Source organism: Eutrigla gurnardus, assembly GCF_963514095.1.
Source record: "Eutrigla gurnardus genome assembly, chromosome: 2".
Taxonomy (NCBI): Eukaryota; Metazoa; Chordata; class Actinopteri; order Perciformes; family Triglidae; genus Eutrigla; species Eutrigla gurnardus.
In genome coordinates, this window is record NC_139916.1 from 26878901 (window position 1) to 26894453 (window position 15553).

Sequence of the window (15553 nt, forward strand, 5' to 3'; positions counted from 1 at the left end):
TCAAACAGAGACCCCGTCCGATTCATCCTCGGGATTATGAAGCAGTCAAAAAGCACCTTCAAACCCTTCTTGACGCTGGCGTAATCCGAGAGTCAGAGTCCCCATTTTCATCACCGATCGTGGTGGTGAGAAAAAAGAATGGCGATGTCCGCCTATGTGTGGACTATAGAAAATTAAACCTGCAAACAATAAAAGACTATGCATTGCCAAACCTGGAAGAGTCGTTTTCCGCTCTCGCTGGATCCAAGTGGTTTTCCGTGATGGACCTGAAGTCTGGGTACTATCAAATTGAGATGAATGAAAGTGACAAGCATAAAACCGCCTTTGTGTGCCCCTTTGGATTCTGGGAATTCAATCGGATGCCCCAGGGAGTCACCAATGCACCGAGCACATTCCAACGGCTCATGGAGAAGTGCATGAATGATATCCATCTAAAGGAGGTCCTTGTTTTTCTTGACGATCTCATTGTGTTTTCGGACACTCTTGAAGAACACGAGACTAGGCTCATCCACGTGCTCAGCCGTCTCGAGGAATATGGTTTGAAACTTTCACCAGATAAATGTAAGTTCTTTCAGACTTCGGTGCGCTATTTGGGGCACATTGTTTCCAGCGATGGAGTGAAGACTGACCCTGAAAAGGTTCAAGCCTTGAAAACCTGGCCAAGACCACAGAACTTAAAGGAGCTCCAATCCTTCTTAGGCTTTTCCGGTTACTACCGGAGGTTTGTCAAGGATTATTCAAGGATTGTCAAGCCCTTAACCAACCTTACAGCCGGATATCCACCACGGCGGAAAGGAGTCAAGGTTAGTGTAAGTGATGGAAAATACCTCAGCCCAAAAGAGCCGTTTGGTGAACGCTGGGATACTGAGTGTCAACAGGCCTTCGAGGCGATCATACACAAGCTAACATCGTCCCCTGTCCTTGGTTATGCGGATGCTAAGCTTCCTTATGTGCTCCATACGGATGCTAGCACAACAGGATTAGGAGCCGCTTTATATCAAGAGCAGGAAGAGAACCTGCGTGTGATTGCCTACACTAGTAGAGGACTCTCCTGCAGTGAAGCAAGATACCCAGCACACAAACTTGAATTCTTGGCCCTTAAATGGGCCATCACAGAGAAGTTTCACGACTATTTGTATGGAAACTCCTTTACTGTCATCACAGATAACAATCCCTTGACATACCTACTTACCACAGCCAAGCTTGACGCTGCGAGCTACCGTTGGTTAGCCACACTCTCGACTTTCACTTTCAATATCAAGTATCGAGCTGGTAAGCAGAACGCGGATGCGGATGGGTTGTCAAGGAGACACCATGGTGCCTTGGAAAATTATGCTGCATCGCAGGAAGAGAGCCAAAGGATTGACAGATTCACTTCCCAGCTATTAACATCCATAGGCAAGTTTGAACTGGTGACCCCAGAGATTGTCGCAGCTACCTGTCAAAGACATACTGTGAGGCAGGTTCAAGAGCTTTCACCTTTCTATGGCTACGTTGAATCTCTTGCCATTCAAGCGGATGCAATCCCTGATGTCTTTGAAGGAGAGTCGCAAGATGGGGCCTCAACAGTACCTAAGTATAGTGAGTCTGCCCTCAGGAAACTTCAAAGAGAAGATCCCGTTCTTCGCAGAGTTATCAAGCTGGTGGAGTCCAACAACTTACCTGCAGATCACACAGCAGATTCTCCTGAAGAACGGTCGATCCTAAGAGAATGGAAAAGGCTTCAGTTGAAGTCAGGTATTTTGTACCGGACACGGGAGTGTGAGGGACAAACCCTCTTCCAGCTAGTACTCCCAAATGCCCTAAGACCCACTGCACTCAGGAATCTCCACGATGAAATGGGGCACTTGGGGATTGAGCGCACTCTTGAACTTACCAGATCACGGTTCTACTGGCCGAAGATGGCCGCCGAGGTGGAGAAGAAGGTGAAAACATGTGAAGGATGTGTTCGGAGAAAGAGACCACCAGACAAGGCTGCCCCGCTTATTAATATCCAAACCACTAGACCAATGGAGTAGGTCTGTATGGACTTTCTTTCATTAGAACCAGACAGCCACAACACTAAGGACATCCTCGTCATTACGGACCACTTCACTAAATATGCCGTAGCCATCCCCACCAGAGACCAGAAGGCTAGTACCGTCGTAAAAACCTTATGGGAACACTTCTTGGTCCATTATGGGTTTCCTGAACGCTTGCACAGCGATCAGGGTAGAGACTTCGAGTCTCACACCATCAAAGAGCTATGTGCGTTAGCTGGTATCCGTAAAGTGAGAACAAGTCCTTACCACCCCAGGGGAAATCCTGTCGAGCGGTATAACCGAACACTCCTCAGCATGTTAGGCACCCTACAAGACAAAGAGAAGACTCAGTGGCGAGACCATGTCAAACCCCTCACTCATGCTTACAATTGCACGAGGAATGACGTCACCGGGTTCTCGCCATATGAGTTAATGTTTGGCAGACAACCAAGGCTGCCCTTGGACTTAGCCTTTGGGTTGCCAGTCAAAGGAAAAGAGCCCAGTTCACACTCTCAGTACGTAAGGAACCTGAGATCTCACCTGGAAGAAAGTTATCAGGTCGCCATTGAAAACTCTCGCAAGGTCGCAGAAAAAAACAAGAGGCGATCTGATAGAGTTGTCAGAGAGTCTACATTGGCTGTTGGGGATCGAGTCCTCGTCCGTAACCTTCGTCTCCGCAACAAACATAAGCTGGCGGATCGTTGGGAGTCCACAGTCTATGTGGTTACCAAGCAGATGGGCGACTTATCTGTCTACTCTGTGAAGCCGGAAAAGGAGGAAGGACCACCACGGACGCTACATAGAGACCTTCTACTTCCTTGTGGATTTCTTCCTGAAACTGAGAGAGAGGAACATAACCCAAAGAGCAGTCCAAAGAAACCTCGAACAAGGCAGCAAAGTGCCATTCAACAAGATGAAGAGCCCTTTGATACAGATACTGACACGTATGAAGGCTGGTATGCAACTGCTACCTTACCGAATGTTCAAGACAGGAGATTTGTTATGGTGTATGATATGCCAAGACACAGTCTTGCACCTGTCCCAAGTAACCATGGTCAAGACCCTGCAAATCCTCACCCTTATCACGTCAGTATGGCTGGAAAGGAAGTAGAAAATCCACCTGAAAAGGAAACAGAAATCTCACCTGGAAAGGAAGTAGAAAATCCACCTGAAGAGGAAACAGGAAACTCACCTGGAAAGGAAGTAGAAAACTCACCTGAAAAGGAAACAGGAAACTCACCTGGAAAGGAAGTAGAAAACTCACCTGAAACTGAAACAGGAAACTCACCTGAAAATGAAACAGGAAACTCACCTGAAACTGAAACAGGAAACTCATCTGAAACTGAAAATGAAACGGGAAACTTACCTGAGACGGAAACTCAAAACTTACCTGGAACGGAAACTCAAAGCTTACCTGAAAAGGAAAATCAAGATTTACCTGAAGTGGAAGCTCATAACTTACCTGGAGACCTACCTGATACAGCTTCAGAACCTGTGGAAGAAAGTCCTATGGAACCAAAAGCTAAAGACCATGCAGAGGAACCAACTCTAGAAAAGACAGAAGGACAAACAGAAACAGACACTCATATTAGGAGATCACTCAGACAACGCGAGCCAGCGCGTAGGTTCCATTATCCAGAGTTGGGTAATCCTCTAGTTTCTGTTGTTACTTCCTTGTTTCAAGGGTTGAGTACTGCCCTCACCAATTCCCTCAATGATAATGCTAGTAGGGATTGGTTAACAAACATTCCTTTAGAAGTAACAGAGACAGCAGTTACCCAGCAGCCCTGTAAGCATGCAGCGGGACGTGCATACATTTAAGGGGGGAGAGTGTAACCTGTTGAAAAAAAGAGAAGTATGTTAGTATGTAACCTGAAAAAATGAGAAAAAGAACCTACCTGTTACCTACCTGAAAAAGAGAAAAAACAGTTAGAAATATTTTATTTTTATATTTTCCTTTCATTGAGCATCATTTTCATTTAATTACTAATTGTAGTCTTTATTTCATCCTGTATTTTATTTATTTATTTATTTTATCCCAGAGGTCTATTTTCGCTTGCTCTAGCTTTAAGAGTGGTTCTGTGAAGAGAAAGAAATCTAATTCGCTCATAGAGGTGAAGTTGAATTACAATTGGAGAGATCGGGTCATGTCCCGCCCCCTTGCTGCGGGTTAGTGAGACGCGCAGTGATACACGCACAGCACCGAGCGGCGGCAGGACGAGCACCGAGACACAGAAGTCGGAGTGGAAAAGTCAGAAAAAATACTTGATAACGCACATATTGAGGAACTGTGGAGAAAAAGGAACCGTTTGGGCCGATACCTGAGCGTCTGGTGGACCACGGAGAAGCGACCCTGGGAACTTTACCTGTGTTCATTCTTTTATTTTCCCGGCTGGGTTTTTTGGAGACCCTGGATTCTGGATTCTCTCCCCAGAAGGGAGATGGCGAGCTAACCGTGTGAACATCTGGATTGGAGCTGAAGAGGACCCTCTCTTCTTCGTCCGTCGTCCTGTCGGTGTGGTAGGACTGAGAAAGACTCAGAAAGACTTAAAGGAACAATCTTTATTTTTTCCTTTCCTTGGAGAACAAGAGACAATTTATTTTATTTTTTTAAGGGTGCACCCAATTTAAAGAGACACTTTAAAAGAAAACAAACTAAAGGCCGGCCATATATTGTAAATGTGTTTATTTTTCATGTGTTAATACACTGCATTGCTAAACTTACCTCTGTGTGTCTCCTTTACTCAATCGGTGTCTAATCCTATTCTTCATCACTCCCTCATACGAGTCTAGAGTATTCTGGCCCAGTGTTCTTACCTATCAGGTGGGTTACAATTACTATGTTTTATGCTTCCATTCTGAAATAAAATTAAGGGGTTCACAAAATACATATTACTTTCCTCTAAAGCTTTTATTCATCCATAATTTTATTTGTAATGTGTATCATACCCTAAATGTTTACAGTATGATAGTTAAATAAATCTATGTGCTGTCTCATGATCAGAATGTTCCCGATGAGGGCCTTGTTGCAGAAGGACCAAGCGGTCAGTCATCTTTAGAATGTTTGAGAGGAAAACATCTTGTCAGTCCAATAAGAGAGCACCTGCTTCAGGACAGACCAAACAGAGATTCATCAGAGGTATTAAAATACCAGCAATTGAAATTTTTGATATGAATTGCTGTGTTATACTATATGTATAGTTTCTGTATAATTGTCATTTCAATTAAATTAAACGTGATGAAAATAATGATTGTCCTAGCCCCTACAGTGTATTTCCTTAAAATGAGACACAAACATGTATTATTGTCATTAATACTTCACTTGAGAATTTCCATGTATTATATCTTCATTATATGCAGCCTGCCGGAGAGGGAGTCTCCAGAAAGACCCACTCAGTGCTAGAATTGCCACCCTCCACCTACTCACACTGCACTTTTCAATTTTGTGGGGATCAACAAGATATGCAATCGGACCAGAAGCACAGGTACTATAGTTACAAGTTACTAGTTTCATTTTTATGCTAAAAACAACCCCTTTAATCGATACAGAAAATGTGAATAGAGTAGTTTTTATTTTTTTAAACCGACGTCTTAAAATAGTAATATAGGCTACCGATAATAAACATGTATTGAAAGTGAACACCAGCAAGGTCTCATTTCGTCACAGAATTATAACTACATATAACTATTTCAAAGTATGATTGCATTATTCATTCATGTTTAATTTACATTGTAATTCAAGCAAATTAGTAGTTCCACATGAGGCTAACAAAGTTTCTAACAAGTGGCTGACTTATAGCCTACATTGGCACTTGATGGCTGTGACATATACCTTCCTTTAATTAATACAGTTCTTCAGTATGTGAAGCTGTAGCTTTGTAGCTGTAGTCACCATTTTCCTGGATATTATCCATCTGTTCGATCTTCACTGCACATATAATGCATATGTGGCTTAACCTGCTTAATGTGACTTAAATCTGATGTTTTATTCCGCCAATACAACAATTTTGTTTTTTATTAAGCATTATTATGCAGTTTTGGCTTGATGTTTGAACTCACTGTCTTGATAGAAACAGATGCCCTGTCTTGCATCCACCCAAGGATTAGTGCTTTTCAGTATTCTTGTTTCTGATTTGTTAATAGAGTTCATTTGTTTTCTAGGTTTGGGCAAGGAGTTACACATTTTGTATATTTACTGAATATAGGCACTACATTCATCCTTTCCCCTGAAATCACATCAGTTTTATATGAAGCTAGTGTGTATTCCATTTGCATAACTCTCTGCTAACAACCCCAGAAGGCAACATGGTAAATTCTCTAAATGTAAAAACGACCAGATGACTTGTAGTAGTTACCACTTATCTTTTGGAGCACTAGTATTGTTTTATATGTCAAAACTATAAAAGAAATGAAAATGAAAATATTTATGCTTCCATTTATATTTTGCCAGGACATGTTAGAGAAGCAACCAGGATGCAATGTGCCTGCTACTCCACCTGATCAGCAAGAGACACCAAACCAACAGGTTATTAACATGTATTATTGTACAGTATGTTTTCTCTGTAAATCTGTAAGCAATCTCTTTTAATGCAGATGAATGTAACAGTTTTCTATCTTGTCTTTTTTTATGTCTTCACAGGCAGAGACATTTTTGTTGGATGGAGATGATCCAGCGTATCCTGGAGCTCCACTGACAAAGGGACAAAGTTTAATCTTACTGATGTCTTATGTACTTAGGCACAATGTGACAGGTGGCACTGGAACATCTACTGAAGATTGTCAATGAACATTTCCCTGGAATGGTACCAGTAACCACATACCTTTTTCACAAAGCTTATGGACAATATGGAAATGATGTCCCCAATTTTTACTGTCCAGCATGTGAAAACTACTAAGGGGTAAATAATACCAGTGAACTACAGTGTGGTGCTTGTAATGCAGTAACTGATTCAGAGAGCTGTCTCAAAAGTGGGTGTTTCTTTCTAGTGCTTAGTTTGGCTTCACAAATCAAAACATTGCTTGAACGAAACCAAAGTTTAAAAAAAGACTGGCAATGTGCAGATGTCATTTCAGATATACAGTGTGGAGAAGAGTACCAGAAACTCAAAGAATCAGGTGAATTAGGTGAGGATGACATAACTTTAATTTGGAACTGTGATGGAATTCCAGTTTTCAGGAGTTCAAAGTATCAAATCTGGCCCATTCAGTGCCAGGTTATAAAACTCGAACCTAAAGAACGCAAGGCAAATATCTGTCTTCCTTGTCTCTGGTTTGGCGAGAAGAAGCCAAACATCTTAACATTTGTGAAGCCATTTGTTGATGAACTGCAAATTTTAGAACAAAATGGCATTAAATGGAAGGACTCAGCAAATGTACAACATGTCTCCAAAGTGTATGCTCTGATATGCAGTTCAGATTCAGTTGCTCACCCACTTCTAAGAAACACCAAACAGTTCCATCCATCCATCCATTATCTTCCGCTTATCCGGGACCGGGTCGCGGGGGCAGCTGCCTGAGCAGGGACGCCCAGACTTCCCTCTCCCCAGACACTTCCCCCAGCTCCTCCGGGAGGACCCCAAGGCGTTCCCAGGCCAGCCGGGTGACATAGTCACTCCAGCGTGTCCTGGGTCTTCCTCGGGGTCTCCTCCCGGTGGGGCATGCCTGGAACACCTCCCGAGGGAGGCGTCCAGGGGGCATCCGATGCAGATGCCCGAGCCACCTCAACTGGCTCCTCTCGATGTGGAGGAGCAGCGGCTCTACTCCGAGCTCCCCCCGTGTGACGGAGCTCCTCACCCTATCTCTAAGTGAGCGCCCCGCCACCCTGCGGAGGAAGCTCATTTCGGCCGCTTGTATCCGGGATCTTATTCTTTCGGTCATGACCCAAAGTTCATGACCATAGGTGAGGGTAGGAACGTAGATTGACCGGTAAACCGAGAGCTTCGCCTTTCGGCTCAGCTCTCTCTTTACCACGACGGACCGATACAGCGACCGCATTACTGCAGCCGCTGCACCGATCCGCCTGTCAATCTCACGCTCCATCCTTCCCTCACTCGTGAACAAGACCCCAAGATACTTAAACTCCTCCACTTGAGGCAGGAACTCCCCCCCGACCTGGAGGGAGCAAGCCACCTTTTTCCGGTCGAGAACCATGGCCTCAGATTTGGAGGTGCTAATCCTCATCCCGGCTGCTTCACACTCGGCTGCAAACCGCCCCAGGACATGCTGGAGGTCCTGGCTCGAAGGAGCCAACAAGACCACATCGTCCGCAAAAAGCAGGGATGAAATCCAGTGGCTCCCGAACCAGATCCCCTCCGGCCCACGGCTGCGCCTAGAAATCCTGTCCATAAAAATAATGAACAGGACCGGTGACAAAGGGCAGCCCTGCCGGAGTCCAACATGCACCTGGAACAGGTCTGACTTACTGCCGGCAATGCGAACCAAGCTCCTGCCCCGGTCATACAGGGACCGAACAGCCCTTAGCAGAGGGCCCCCGACCCCCTACTCCCGAAGTACCTCCCACAGAATATCACGAGGGACACGGTCGAATGCCTTCTCCAAGTCCACAAAACACATGTGGACTGGTTGGGCAAACTCCCATGAACCCTCGAGCACCCTGCGGAGGGTATAGAGCTGGTCCAGTGTTCCACGGCCAGGACGAAAACCGCATTGTTCCTCCTGAATCCGAGGTTCGACTATCGGCCGAATTCTCCTCTCCAGCACCCTGGAATAGACTTTCCCGGGGAGGCTGAGAAGTGTGATCCCCCGATAGTTGGAACACACCCTCCGGTCCCCCTTTTTGAATAGAGGGACCACCACCCCGGTCTGCCAGTCCAGAGGTACTGTCCCCGACCGCCACGCGATGTTGCAGAGACGTGTCAACCAAGACAGCCCCACAACATCCAGAGACTTGAGGTACTCAGGGCGGATCTCATCCACCCCCGGTGCCTTGCCACCGGGGAGCTTCTTAACTACCTCTGTGACTTCAGCCCGGGTAATGGGTGGATGAGCCTCTGAGTCTCCAGCCTCTGCTTCCCCAATGGGAGACGTGACAGTGGGGTTGAGGAGATCCTCGAAGTATTCCTTCCACCGCCCGACGATATCCCCAGTCGAAGTCAGCAGCTCCCCACCTCCACCGTAAACAGTGTTGGTGGAGGGCTGCTTCCCCTTCCTAAGGCGCCGGATGGTTTGCCAGAATTTCCTCGAGGCTGACCGATAGTCCTCCTCCATGGCCTCCCCGAACTCTTCCCAGACCCGAACCTTTGCTTCAGCGACCGTCCGTGCTGCAGCACGCTTGGCCTGCCGGTACCCGTCAGCTGCCTCGGGAGTCCCCCGAGCCAACCAGGCTCGGTAGGACTCCTTCTTCAGCTTGACAGCATCCCTTACTTCCGGTGTCCACCACCGGGTTCGGGGATTGCCGCCACGACAGGCACCGGAGACCTTACGGCCACAGCTTCGAACAGCCGCGTCAACAATGGAAGCAGAGAACAAGGTCCATTCGGACTCAATGTCCCCAGCCTCCCTCGGGATCTGGTCAAAGCTCTCCCGGAGGTGGGAGTTGAAGACCTCCCTGACAGAGGGTTCCACCAGACGTTCCCAGCAGACCCTCACAACGCGTTTAGGTCTGCCAAGTCTGTCCAGCTTCCTCCCCTGCCAGCGGATCCAACTCACCACCAGGTGGTGATCAGTTGACAGCTCAGCCCCTCTCTTCACCCGAGTGTCCAAAACATACGGCCGGAGGTCAGATGACACAACCACGAAGTCGATCATTGACCTCCGGCCTAGGGTGTCCTGGTGCCATGTGCACTGATGGACACCCTTATGTTTGAACATGGTGTTCGTTATGGACAAACCGTTTCCAGCACAGAAGTCCAATAACAGAACCCCACTCGGGTTCTGATCGGGGAGGCCGTTCCTCCCAATCACGCCCCTCCAGGTAACACTGTCGTTGCCCACGTGAGCGTTGAAGTCCCCCAGTAAAACAATGGAGTCCCCGGTTGGAGCACTCTCAAGTACCCCTCCCAAGGACTCCAAGAAGGCCGGGTACTCTGCACTGCCGTTTGGCCCGTAGGCCGAAACAACAGTGAGAGACCTATCCCCGACCCGAAGGCGCAGGGAGACGACCCTCTCGTTCACCGGGGAAAACTCCAACACATGGCGGCCGAGCTGGGGGGCTATAAGCAAGCCCACACCAGCTCGGCGCCTTTCACCGCGGGCAACTCCAGAGTAGAAGAGAGTCCAGCCTCTCTCAAGGAGTTGGGTTCCAGAGCCCAGACTGTGCGTGGAGGTGAGCCCGACTACCTGTAGCCGGTAGCGCTCTACCTCCCGCACTAGCTCAGGCTCTTTCCCCCCCAGTGAGGTGACATTCCATGTCCCCATGGCTAGAGTCACCGTCCGGGGATTGGGTCGCCGGGGCACCCGCCCAGGACAGCCACCCAAATCCCACCGCACCGGCCCCTTCTGAACCCTCCTGCGGGTGGTGGGCCTACAGGAGGGCGGGCCCACGTCGCTCTTTCGGGCTGTGCCCGGCCGGGTCCCGTGGGCACAGACCCGGCCACCAGGCGCTCGCCTGCGAGCCCCAACCCCGGGCCTGGCTCCAGGGTGGGGCCCCGGTAACGCCATCCGGGCGACGTGAACTTCCTTGATTTTTCTTTTTTCATTAAGGGCTTTGGAACCGCTCTTAGTCTGACCTGTCACCTAGGACCTGTTTGCCTTGGGAGACCCTACCAGGGGCATTAAGCCCCGGACAACATAGCTCCTAGGATCATTCAGGTGCTCAAACCCCTCCACCACGGTAAGGTGTCGGTTCAAGGAGAGGACCAAACAGTTTAATGGCTTTTATGGATGTGATTTTTGTTACCATGTTGGTGGTGGTCCTTACACAAACAAAGGCCCAAAACCACATCTTAGAACTGAAGCTAAGCATTTTGATCACGCAATGGCTGCAACACCAGACCGTCCTGTAATGGGAGTGAAGGGACCTTCACCATTAATGAAACTCACAAAGTTTCAAATGATAAATGGATTTGTTCCAGAGTATCAGCATTGTGTCTGCCTTGGTGTGACAAGACAATAAGCAAAACTGTAGTTTGACTCAAGAAATCATGACAAAGAGTGGTACTTATGAGCAAAATCAGACCGCATTGACAAAGAGCTCATTGCAATTCAACCCCCTGTTGAGATAACAAGAGTACCACGATCTGTGGCAGACAGAAAATATTGGAAAGCATCAGAGTGGAGGTCATTCCTGTTATTCTATGCCCTGCCTTTACTGAATGGGGTCTTACTAAAGAAGTTCTGGAACCACCTTTTTCTGTTTGTGTTCGCAATGCACATTCTTTTGGGAGAAAAGGTGAAACGCTGTGATATTGAAGTAGCTGAAAGAGCTCTTAAGAAGTTCTCACTGCAGTTTGAGAAGTTATATGGTGCAGCAAATATGACATTTAATGTCCATCTTCTGACACACCTTGCGGCAAGTGTTAGGAACTGGGGCCCTTTGTGGGCCACATCAACCTTTTCTTTTGAATCATTTAATGGCACTTTGTTACAGTACTTCCATGGGACAATACATGTTCCAGAGCAAATAGTTAAAAGATTTCTTTGCTGGAGGAGTCTAACACAAAAAGCCGAAAAGTACATGGTAGAGGCTAATGAAGGGGTAAAATGCATTTTTTCACATCTCCCAAACAGCAATGTATCAAGTTGTAATTCATCTAGCCTGAATGAAAATGTCAGGGTTTTTCAAGCCATCTCCCACAACTTCAATAAAGCTACCTACTGCGTAAAAACGCAGTGCTGCCTGCAGCTGGACTTCAGGAGTCAGTGCAAAGTTCCGAGGCGTTGGTCTGGCAAGCATAGGCCCAATCAGGTCAAGCAACTGGTGTATTTGTTGCCGTTGTAGTTGAAACTTATGCAATATAGCCACATCGGTCAATATATCCATGGGATTGAAGATGATCCTAATGAAATTTTGTATTCCAACTAAGCGGCTCCGAGGACGGCGACGTCTTTGATTCAGCACGAGGATGCGTTGTATCGCTGCCATTCACTGACATTTTAGCCATTGAGACCCTAATTGTTTGACGATGTGCCAATTTCCCAAATTGCTTGCAGGATTGTGCATGCCTTGACATGTACTAGGCCTAATGGGCTAATTAAATGACACTGTAATATACTTAGGCTACATCTGACGTTGAGGTAAAGCTTAGTCTTGTGATGAAATGCATGCGCATTTTATTTTGTGCTTGTGTGTTTCCAGCAATTATTTTCTCCATGAATGACTTAAAACCATTGGTGAAACACAAAACTGGCAATGTGCAGTTCCATGCGCAACGGGGATTTCTGGGTTATTGGTTAATGTGTGGTGGCGACCAGCGTGAGGAGCTGAAACATCACTACGGTAGAACTAAGAAGTCTCTAAGGGCGCTCCAGACCAACCTACCAACATATGACATACGAAAGAGATTCGTAGCAAACAACGTTTTGGGAAACACGCGAAATGTTAAGTAGGAACTCTTAAGTAGGGGTTACAAATAACGTAGCGTTAAGAAGGCTTTAAGAAGGCTTCGGGAAATCAAGCCCTGTTTCTTTTATAACCTGCTGCTATCCATCATTTAAAGCTACTTCAAGTAACCCTAATCAGCAATAATCAGCATCAGGTTTTGAGTATACTGAAAACTGCTAATATCATCCATTGTTCTGTATTAGTCATTGTCCATTCCTAACACATCAAACAGGAAGGAAGTGAATGAAAGTCAATTTGTGATCTTGAATTTAATCACACGTGAATGTGTTTCTTTTTTGAGATTGTAAAAAGCGTCCTTTCAAGCTAATATAAGCAACTGCAGCAGGGTCTGACCATCCTCATGTACTATTGTAGGTCATATAGAGGCATCAGTGTTATACTGAGACTGAATCCTAACCAGTTAAATGTTCCTCAATTTAACTTCAAATGGTGCATTACGCAAACATTTTTAAAGACTGATTTGTTTAAGCTGTGAACACATTGTGAATGCTTTTAAAAAATAACACCCATTTTCCTAAAGCTGAGAGAGAGAGAGAGAAAGAGAGAGGCATTCAAATTGTTCTCTTCTGCTGACTGCTTTCCCCGGTTTTAACTTGCACCTATTGGGCCCTAGTTTCGTAGACCAGGCGCAGTCAGCTCTCAGCGCACCTGCGCCACACCGACGGGGTGTGTCCGCCTGGACTTTGCAAGTTTCGTGCACCGCGCAGGCAGGCTCGCGCAGGCACACCACACCTCCCGTCTCGCCCACCGGCGCAAGTGGGAAAGAGGGAGGAGAAGAAGGCGTGAGTGGGAGACGAGGAGGAGACGAGGCGTGGACTGGGATTAATACAGCCGATTCAGATCTTCACCAATCAAATGAGCTCCTCTCCTCACCTTTAATGCGTTAGGGGAGGTTCAGTGCAAGTTCCGTCACTTGACAACCCGATGACAGAAGCAGCGCCGCCGCTCCCACCACGCGCATCACACGCTGTGCGTGCGTATCATAATAATAACAATGCGAGCTTTCAGCGCAGTCTCGGCGAGGCTTTTTGCCACGAAACTTCCGCTACGCCAAGCTGAATCTGTGACGCCTCCCCCCGCTGCGCCGCCACACCCATCTTGGCACAGGCGATCCACCAAACTGCCAAACTGACCGTGCGCAAGGCTGCGCGGGTCGAAACTTGCATTGCGCCAGCTCCGCCACCCTGCGCCGCCCTGCGCTGCGCCACGAAACTAGGGCCCATTGAGTTTAAAAACAATGTCAGACATCAGACCTGGTGCTTCCTGAAGGTGTGGACCAGAGTACTGTTGATGTAGTTGATGGAGATGCAGAGAGCTAAGACAATCACATTCTTGGTTACAATTGCGGTGAAGTTGTCCTGCTGACTCCTGGTCACATTGTAAGTGCTGTTGATAGATGAAAAATTCATATCTGAAACAACAAAAAGTCTGAAATCAGCATAGATGATATCTAGATTCTGGTGTACCCCCTAAATAGTTTGGGACTTGAAGAGATCTCAAAAGAAGTGAAACAATGACAAATGTGCCACTCATCTAAGGAATAATTCATTCCCTTCTAAATGTTAACGTTCCCTCTTAGTTGAGGATATTCTGGCTATGTCGCAAACTATAATATTAGTTTTAATGTGAAACTGTTTCATAGCAGATGGTAGAGCTAGAGCCAGTATGGTAAGGTAATGGCTGAGCATGATCCCCTTACTGGTGGCTGGTTTACAACCCTGGAACATGTCCTTCTAAATCACAGACAAATATATGATGCAAAATACATATCACACACAGTACTGTAACAATAAAGATAAACATGATAACACAGGAACTTACAGTATCACCGTGATGCAGTAGAGACTTGTACTTACCCAACAGCACAGCAGCCAACAGCAGTGTGTTGCAGGCGTTGATGCAGATAGTTTATATATGTTGATAGACCATGTGTGGGATTGTGTTGGCTCATATTGTGTTTGTGTGTGTGTGTGTGTTTGTCTGTGTGTGAGTGTGTGTGTATGATCATATTGGTGTGTGTGTATGTTTTAAAGGAATAGTTTTGCACATTGTGAAATACGCTAATTTCTTTATTATTTCAAATTAATTTAACCACGAAAAACTTCACTGACTACGTTTACATGCTCCATATATTTAATGTTTTGCCTTTATTCCTAAAAAAACCCAATATTCCTACTGTAGGGACCTCACCATTGAGACTACACAATGTGGCCTACACAGAGACCAAAGGCCTTCACATGCGGTCAGAACAAAGGGACAATGGGGATAAAAAACTACAACCGCCATTTTGCTTTCACTTCAAGTGCAATGTCACACAACTGGTGCCCTATTGGCTGACAACCACAGGTACCCCAGGGGGTCCCCGGGAGCAGCCGTGAGGTATAAAACCCGGCGCCGCCTTAAGAACTTTCTCTTCCATCGCAACACGATGTTGCAACAGGAGGTGAGCTCTTTCCACCGTGGCACACTGCTGCAACAGGAGGGGAACTTGTAACGTCTGCAGCGCTCCCTTTGTCTTAGACCACAGTCTTTTCTCCAAGCTCGCTGGACGAGCAACAGACTGTTTCCCCCCGTTTTCCGCGACTCGCCCCTTTTCTTTTACTCGTTTTTGGATCCTGAGATCGCCGCAACCGCGCGATTCTTTGTTTGCCTGCAGAAGAGGAACGAACAGTTCCTTTTGTTTCAGCGATCAGCGGGAAGGATAACCTCTGCGCCCCGCTCCTGTCTGAAGTCAGCTGACTAAATCGCCAAGCCGTGCGATTCTATTGTTGGCCACGGAAGGAACACAAACTGTTTTCTTCATTCGAGTTGACCAACGGCGTCAAGAAGCACCGCCGCCGCACAAGACGGACTTACGCATATCGACAAAGTAAGAGGCTATCCGTCCGGGCAGAGACATATGTTTGATAGTGTAGGATATGCTTGTAATTCTTGTTAATGTGTTTTAAGTTTTGATCACGGACCGCCGAGTCCGTTGCTTTCTGTGTTGTTGTATTTGAATGCTGATTGT